The sequence below is a fragment of the Gadus macrocephalus genome, chromosome 1 (genome assembly GCF_031168955.1).
Source record: "Gadus macrocephalus chromosome 1, ASM3116895v1".
Lineage (NCBI taxonomy): Eukaryota > Metazoa > Chordata > Actinopteri > Gadiformes > Gadidae > Gadus > Gadus macrocephalus.
In genome coordinates, this window is record NC_082382.1 from 18,059,962 (window position 1) to 18,065,961 (window position 6,000).

Here is a 6,000-nt window from a genome sequence, read left to right on the forward strand (position 1 = left end):
AATGAGCTTATGGCGCATTGGCTGCTAACGAGGGGATGCTTATTAAACCTGCTTGTAAACCGGATACCTGGGTACGAGCGGGGATTAGGTGAAGAGGGATGCCCTGACAATGCTGGTTCTGTTTGAGCTGAGCTGAACGAAACACACTGCTCCACACTTCCTTTGAAATATGCAGACTTTCTCTTCCCTAACGAGGTGTCTTTGTTTCCCACAATGCAAAGAAAAAGCTTGTCAATTCAGAACCAAGAGGAACAAAAGCTTGGATCAGTACTGTGTGTATTTAACTTCAACTTCTGTAACAAAACAATCCTGAATGCTCCTTCTATGAAAGGGAAAATTACGATAAATTCAGACCTCTTGTTTTGTATCAACTAACCATATGCTTCTCTGTGTGTCCATCTGTCTGTGTATCTGTCTACATTTATATCTGTCTGCCTGCCTCATCTCATGTGTGTTTCTGTTTGATGCAGTCCAGTGTTTTGGGGGTAAACCTCTTAAATTGATCTAGAAGTGGATCAAACTGCAGGTCTGATCGACTTGGTTGACTTCTAGCTCGGAATTGCTTGCATAATCAAAAATAGAATTGCTTGCATAATCAAAAATAGATAATTAGACATATAGCTTCATAAACCTTTTTAAACATTGCCGTGTGCAATGGATGAGTGGGTTTTAAAATTATGGAAAAGCAAACACTCTTCTGAACTGAGCCTTGTTAGGGATTAACAGTTCATCCTCAAGTGTCTCTTCTGGCTTGTGAATTTCTAATGAAGTGTAAAGGATCCCCCAATACAAACAGTGAGATGAAACTAGGATGTCTTTGGTTTCACATTATGATTAAGAATCGTTCACATCTAAAACTTAAGCCATACCTAACCTTCAAGAGCACAGTTTAAAGAGGTAGATCGGATGAAATAGTTTCAGTGAATTCTGATGTATGTTAAATGTCACATTTCTTGCAGATGTAATATATACAATGAGACATATCTCATTAAAACCTGATTAACTCAAGAGTTAAGTACATTGTGTAAGCGTTCAATCCTTTAATTATGCAGTACAGACTATGTGCCAATGGAGGGCAGCATTCCCTATACTGTAATTAAGACAACCAGAAACGTTGTAGGAATATCACTTTTCTGCATCATGACTATGACTATTGAGATAATCATTCTATCTTTCAGAGTTTTTTAGTAAATAAGCAAAATTCCTGCACAATTTTAGAGTACATATATTACAAAAATATGTCTATCTCATTCTCAATATCAGACAGTGAGTAATATGTATTTCTATGATTAATTCATCTAACATGTGATTTTACGCCATCAACATTATTAATCAGAGGTAAGACTGGACATGTTAAGACAGCTTAAAATATCCACAGAGGCATTGCTCAATGAATACATGTAAATTAAAAACAACTAGGTTTACCTTTTAAAGTCATTTTATAATTTGTTTAAGTGGAAAAAACTGAATTGTTGTCCAATACATTTTAAGAAACCCAATTTATTCTAAATATAGGATAAACCATAGAAAAGTGGCCACGTGATGTGCCGTTATACAACTCTGTCACCCCGTTATTTACTACTCTGACCGCTTAAAAACTATCAGTCCAAGCCCCGTCACAAAGTGACGCCCCTTGAAAACAACAGTTTAAACTGTGTGAGGGAATCCAACTCACCGAAAAGTGTCTGAGAAATGACAACTGACACAGTTCATTTTTCTGTAAATGTCATTTCTGAGTAGGTATCAGTATCTTGCTGAAGTATGCCTAAAGGTAGACTTCAGGCATAAGAGATCAAACCTAGAACCTTTGAACACCCAACCCACAACACTACACACATGTTGTAGAGACAGCCTGGATGGCTATGTACCTGAACGGAACACACAGAGAAGCATCCCTGATGTGAATGGACACGACGTCCTTCCCTAGCAGTTGTGGTTCTTGTTGGAACACGTTCAGCTCATTAACACCTTCTAGAGAACAAGCCCTCAGCTTGGCCTCTCCTAATAACGCTCTGAAGTTAGGAGAACTCAGACACGAGGAACCCAGAGGGGCCAGCCCCCAACGCCATGTTGACACCTTTTGCCTAGTATGGTCAGTCGATCGTGGTCATCTTTATGAACACGGTCGAGGGCGAGAGGAGGTGGACTCAATAACACGAGCATAGACCTCCACTATGAATGTTCTATTGTATATTCAAATCGTTTTGTATTTGTTTCCTTTTATTATGACAAGAAGATAAGTGTCTAAACAATAAGCTCCTGAATAGTCAAGTAATTGTGTTTGTACAGCCGTTGATCACAGTTACAGTGTCAAAGGGCATCACGGGCCAACATCAGACCAACAGCCCCTAACTCTAAGCTCTCTTAGGGAAAAGGGACAACTCCCCGTTACCCAAAGGGAAGCGACCTTGAGAAGGAAGTAGGAAGCTGATAGCCGGTGAATGCCAGGACATCCAGTCATGTTGGCAACAACAGATGATTTTCAGCACAATATGACTCACCATCGCAAGGCATGCATTTATACATTTCCTGATGCCTAAAGGATAAAATCCATCAAACACATTAGATTAACTGCTACACTGTTGCTAATTAATAATCAAATTGTCAAAAGATAGTGATGTAATGCATTTGACGTCTCATTTAAATGAACTGGTTTGGTTAAACTTTTAATATTTTTGATATTGTGGGAAACATTTGTTTTTGAGAATCTAATATCTATATCGATAGCGACTATCAAATCATATACCGTTAATACCAAGTTAAATCCATGATTGTGCTCTGTGATGCAAGAATTGTTTACATCACAGTGTGCTAAGGTGAACTTGGCTTGTTTTTAACACTGTGATTTAGTAGAGACGAAGTGATGGCAGCAGCTATGAGTTATTAAATAGACGCAGTGCTTGGAGTAGGTGAAGCTACAGTTTCCAACTTGGAGGGTTCAATCACCACCTGCACTGCAGTCGTTTCTGTGACCTATGCCCTGTACAGAAACACACAAATACCAATGGTACCCGTGGGCTTTCTGTGAACTTGGAATTGTTTGTTTATTGGCATTTCTTGGAACTTGGATTTCACTACAGTATTCCAGATTTATGAATTTATGAATCACGATCGTCAACGTATGAGGCGATGTTGACTCAAACAGAATATCACTGTGGTCTTAAGAGCGCAGCTGTGCAATGATGACATCATCCTTCGCCCCAGCTGTATAGGCATGGCAACCAGACCAGCTGTTGGCTGTCCGAAATCGCCCTTTGCAAAGTTTGGCTGGTCACATATTTTGGGGCCGAAAGAGCCTTCCAGACACCTGTCCTTTTTTAAAGTAAAGAAAATAAAGGCTCTTCTTGCTCCCTTGTTTATTGTTTGATGAGATGTAGGGTCTGTTTTACAAACATTCCCCTGCTAAGCTAAGGCATTACATTTAAACTAAGGTGCAGCTTTGATTTAAAAGAGTTTAAGGTAAGCAAGGTTAGTTAGGATGACAGCGGGAAAATTTGATCAAATAATTCCCTGTGCCAGTGAGCCCATATCGTATTGTCTATATTTTAAACAATTGAGTATGACTTCTATGATCTTGAACATAGCAGTGCAATTTTGTCACTTACCCACCCCCCCCCCCCCTGCATCACGGCGAAGAGACACCAACTGTTAATGTTGTTGTCTGCGTCTGAGTGATGGTTAAGCTTCTCAGACAGTTACAGTGAAAGAACACGTCGTGCCCTGTATTTCATACAAAGAACATAGATCATTATAACGCTCAATGAGGGTACTAGCTTCAAAAGAAGTAGAACAAAACTGCCATGAGCTGTGACCATCAGGACATGTCCCAAAGGTAATGTAATTCACAGAATTCTGAGCCCAAAACACATTTTTTAAATCTTGATATGTCGAGCTGTCCAACATGGAGCTAAAACAGGTTTACTTACACTTTAATAAATCATCAGTTAAAACATCAGTCCTGCAGCAGTAATCAGATTATCCTTACAGGATTTATTACCTTTTAGAATGTTACGTTTGCATGCAAATAACTGATCTGCACTGACAAGTCAGCGAGATCCGCATCAAGCCCACATGGCCCAAATAACATTTGCGGAAAAATCACAACAGTATATGTCAGCTACAGCGAAAGCAGCAATATGAACCCCTGCTCTTTATCTGCCAACCGTAATGCCTTCAGTGGATGAACACAGAACACCCGTAACGATATTAACAGCAAATTTACTTTTAACTACTACTTACTAGTGCTTTTAGCACTTTTGATTCTCAAGTACATTTGAACCAATACATTTCATAATTTAATGGATTACGTGTATGAGTCAGAAAATCCTTCTCATTACGGACCCCTTTGGTCAGTTAGTGTACTGCAGCCTGCTCGAGCTCCAACATTGACAGCTCTGTTGGAGGAGACAATGACAATCATAATCTGATGTTTGCAAAAATCATAAATTGTGCACTATAAACAGACAATGGGAGTGACGTGAGTTGCTATATTGCACACACAATTTGCCATTATTAATTTCTTAAAGAACAGACAATTTTGCCATTATCCTTTTTCAATCGGATGACAACCTATTCAGCCACTGGCCAAGCTATTTATGCATGTAAAAATAGTACACGTCTTTAATCAAGTGATCAAAGTTCTGAAGTTTTACCAGAGCCACCAACGAAGATTTCGGTATTTTTACTGAAGTATGACTTTCACTACTTTTTAAACACCTTTGTATTTATACCACGTTACATGATAATATGTGAGCAGAATGTAGACAGGCGGTTTGGAATACACTTCCATAATGATGTGTCGGTGAGCAAAAAATAATTTGGTTAGGTAACATAATCCCTCCGCTTCCTTCATCTATTGTGATCGAGATATGAATCACAGCTTGCTTTTGTTTTGCTGAATTGATGAGCACCTTTGATGGTCTCTTCACACTCGGATAACAATGGTTACAAAGGAACCACAGTGCTCTTTATCATATCATGAACACTAAGATCTCCATTCACACTCAACACCTTGAACATGAATTATTTTAACTTTGTGCAGGTGCAGTTGGAGTAACTTTGTACAGTTGAACTTTGTACAGATGCATCTTGATTAGCAGTTCTTGTCTCTAGATTAAGGGGTCTGTGTCCTCACGTTATATTGTGACTGTACATGTGAGCATGTGTACAATGTTGTTGTGCACATGCTCTATGGTATAGGAGAGTGGAATGGATGTGAAAGAATGTGTCTTGGTTACGGTGCAGATATTGAATATCTGACAAGAACAATTTACATGATAACTCAAACATCAGTAATAGGTCAACAATTAAACAATGAATCAGAGACAGGAAAGTTTTATAGATGGTGCGACATTGCAAAACTGTGTGTCTGTGAGAGAGCGAGAGAGCAAAAGAGAGAGAGAGAGAGAGAGAGAGAGAGAGAGAGAGAGAGAGAGAGAGAGAGAGAGAGAGAGAGAGAGAGAGAGAGAGAGAGAGAGAGAGAGAGAGAGAGAGAGAGAGAGAGAGAGAGCAGCTGCCCTGGATGAAGTTGGATGGACCAACACGCCCCCTCTTTTCTTTTCTCATTACACAACTCTTCTGGTTCTGGCACAACATCAATAGCTGGCTCACCATCCGGATCCCCCCCACCTCTGCCGACACACACACACACACACACACTCACACACACACACACACACACACACACACACACACACACACACACACACACACACACACACACACACACACACACACACACACACACACACACACACACACACACACATCTGTCTAGGAGCAGTGAGATATCAGGGCACGACGGGACATGGAAAGGGGGGTGAAGGGGTAAGGGGGCAGTGCAGTTGGGGTTTGCGTTTGGGGGTTTGGAGGAGTGGGGAGGGGGGGGGGGGGGGGGGTACAGCAGGAATCTCAGCTGTTCTGCCCGTCAAGACCCTGGGAAAGTAGCCCTCCACCCCCGCCCCGATCTAACATATCTCCCCCCTCCTCCCACCCCCATTC